Source organism: Mirounga angustirostris, unplaced genomic scaffold (assembly GCF_029215605.1).
Source record: "Mirounga angustirostris isolate CCGP_5_RB_7025 unplaced genomic scaffold, mMirAng1.0.hap1 SCAF_5, whole genome shotgun sequence".
Taxonomy (NCBI): domain Eukaryota; kingdom Metazoa; phylum Chordata; class Mammalia; order Carnivora; family Phocidae; genus Mirounga; species Mirounga angustirostris.
This window is the reverse complement of record NW_026991713.1, coordinates 59,989,889-59,993,252: the sequence shown is the minus strand read 5'-3', so window position 1 is coordinate 59,993,252 and position 3,364 is coordinate 59,989,889. Positions and strand designations below refer to the sequence as shown.

Sequence of the window (3,364 nt, the reverse complement as noted above, 5' to 3'; positions counted from 1 at the left end):
TCAGTTTCCTTTTAAGTAATATGTTCTGTTTCCAGGCTTGACCTATGAAGCCTCCCAAGGGAGATCCTTCCTGTTGTTTTCTTTGTGGTTTGATGAATATGACCTTAAGCACAGTGACTTGAAGACCAAATGTTAAAGATGATAGGGCCACAGGTTGGAAGGAACCTAGTTTCCTGAATCACCACTTGGCAGAGAACTGCCTGCTATAATCAGGAGCATGCGTTTTGTACTTCACTTGACCAATAAATCAATTTCTATTCGTTACAACACTAAAATTTTGGGCTTTATGTTTTATAGTTATATAAAATACTATAAAATAACATATAACTAAAATAATATATAACTATATAGTTATAGTTAATGTTTTCCCAACCAATACATCAGGTTAAAAAGTTTGGATTTGATTCCCATCAGGAATAGGAAGTTAGTTGCTGATGATTTTTTTTTTTAAATAGTAGTATTTTTTTTTTTTTTTAAGATTTTATTTATTTATTTGACAGAGAGAGACACAGCGAGAGAGGGAACACAAGCAGGGGGAGTAGAAGAGGGAGAAGCAGGCTCCCGACTTAGCACAGAGCCCGATGCGGGGCTCGACCCCAGGACCCTGGGATCATGACCTGAGCCGAAGGCAGACGCTTAACGACTGAGCCACCCAGGCACCCTAAAAGATTTTAATTCATTAATTAATTTGAGAGAAAGGGAGAGCATGCAAGCAGGGGAGGAGCAGAAAGAGAGACAGAATCTCAAGCAGGCTCTGCACCAAGAGACTAGCTGGACATGGGGCTGATCTCACAACCCTGAGATCAGGATCTAAGCTGAAATCAAGAGTCTGATGCTTAACTGACTGAGCCACCCAAGCGCCCCCCCCCCCCGATGCTTTTTTAATAAGTAATACTGTGAAGACCAGTGGAAGTGACAGTCACAGGATTGAAGAATACTTTCTTTTCTTTTTTTTTAAGATTTTATTTATTTATTTGACACAGAGAGAGATAGCGAGAGCAGGAACACAAGCAGGGGGAGTGGGAGAGCGAGAAGCAGGCTTCCTGCCGAGCAGGGAGCCCAAAGTGGGACTCGATCCCAGGACCCTGGGATCATGACCTGAGCCGAAGGCAGACGCTTAACGACTGAGCCACCCAGGCGCCCTGAAGAATACTTTCTGAGTGAGGTTGTGAGCTCTTGGGACTGTCGGTGTTGTCAGAATACAGGGCAACTCCTGACTGGGGCTGGGGTTAGATTGACATGACGTTGAAAGTCTCTCCAGAGGCTGTGGAAGGAGCTGCTGCAAAATGAATTCTATCTTCCTGAAGATTAAAGTCTCTTTTCTGTTTTTGTAGAAGTCCTATCTCTTCAGTATTGCTCCATCTAGCCCAGTGCCTGGTACGTAATAAATGTTGAATGGAAGCTGGTTCTGGACTCTTGGAAGGCTTTGAGGAGCTACCTCTAGCTGAGGGCTGGCAATGTGGAGAGGGCTCTTTTGTGCACAGAATCATTACAACCACCGTGCAATTTTACAAATTGAGAAGCTGAAACTCTAAGAGTAACTTGCTCAAGGTCTCTTGGAAAAATTTTATTCTGAAACCTGTACCTTTTCCAATATAACAGGATGCTTTCTCAGAAAATCATAATGGCCAGTATTTACTGAGTGCCTGCCATGGGCCAGGCTCTCTGCTGGTGCTTTACAAACATACAGAAGCAGCTGGTGTATCAGATATTGTAGGCTGTTACTAGTGTTTCCAAACTGCGGACTCTGTGGGAAGTAGGTGTCAGAGTTGGAGTCGGCTCGGGCTGCCATATCAAAATATCATAGGCTGGGTGGCACAAACAACAGGAATTTATTTCTCACATTTCTAAATGTTGGGGAGGGAATTCCAAGATCAAGGTGCTGGCTGATTCGGTTCCTGATGAGGACTCTCTTCCTGGCTTGTGGACAGCTGATTTCTCACCGTATCCTCGCATGGAGGACAGTGAGAAAAAGCAACATCTCTGGTCTCTACTTGTAAGGGCACCAACTCCATCAAGAGGGCCCCATCATCAGACCTCATCTAACCCTAATTACCTCCCAGAAGCCCATCTCCAGATCTCATCACATTGTGCTTTAGAGCTTCAACATATGGATTTTGGGTGGACACAAACATTCAGTCCATAATGGTAAAGAAAACATTAACATAATTTTAGGGCAAAGTCTGATTCTCTTGGACTTTTCTTTAGGGCCCCTATCCCATTTTCTTTTGTCTCCTTAGTTCTTTGGCTCCATTTTCCTTAGACTGGGTGGAGGGTGCTTTAGGGTTCTCATAATACTCAGGTCCTGCAGCTCCTGCTTCATCCCATGGACCCACAGACGTACCCTAATCTCACAGTGTTCAGATCTCCTTGGTCCTTCCTCTATTAGTAGGGAACAAGATACGGCTCTGAGTACTCTCCATCTATTTATTCAACAGATTTTTTAAAAAATCTGTTTCTATTTTTAATTTTTATTTATTTTTAAAATAGGCTCCACACCCAATGTGGGGCTTGAACTCATGACCCTGAGATCAGGAGTCACATGCTCTACCGACTGAGCCAGTCAGGCACCTGTATTCAACAGATTTTTTTAAAAAAAGATTTTATTTATTTATTTATTTATTTGACAGAGACACAGCGAGAGAGGGAACACAAACAGGGGGAGTGGGAGAGGGAGAAGCAGGCCTCCCGCAGAGCAGGGAGCCCCATGCGGGGCTCGATCCCAGGACTCCAGGATCATGACCTGAGCTGAAGGCAGACGCTTAATGACCGAGCCACCCAGGCGCCCCTCAACAGATTTTTTAATAAGCATTATGTGTCACCTGTTGGAATAATAGCCAACATTTGTAGCCCTCTGGTGTCAAAGGCCTTTTACATTCTTGGATTCCTCTGATCCTGGCAACCAATACTATGAAGTGGGTCATGTTATTACTATGTCATTTTTATCATTGAAGAAGCCAAGTTTCAGAAATATTAAATAACTTGTCTAAAGTCACACAGCTAGGATGAGATTCAAATCAAGAATTTCTGACTTCCAAGTGATCCCCTCTGCCCTCCACGGCTATCACAGGTGTATATAACAGGTGCAAAGGACAACCCTCAGATTTCAGTGGCTTAACATGATAAAGATTTATGTGTCATATAGTCCAATGTGGATATTTGTGATCAGTTAACTCAGGAATCCAGACCTGTTCAAGCTGTGGATCTGCCATCTTAAATATATAGCTTCAGGTGGCCCAGGTGTCATCTAGCCAGCAGGTGGGGAAGACGTGTGGAGAAGGTACCATCACTCTTAACTTCCTCAGCCTGTATGTTTATATTTCTTTGGTGATAACCAGTTATATGGCCTCACCTTGCTGCAAAG

General features: G+C 43.5%; 1 non-coding gene across 1 annotated transcript; it reads right to left on the bottom strand.

Annotated features, from left to right (window-relative positions):
• Nucleotides 1-2,496: 2,496 nt before the first annotated feature.
• Nucleotides 2,497-2,569, bottom strand: TRNAR-CCU (transfer RNA arginine (anticodon CCU)). The gene has a single exon. It is a non-coding gene; the product is annotated as a tRNA-Arg (tRNA).
• Between the last annotated feature and the right edge of the window lie 795 nt (nucleotides 2,570-3,364).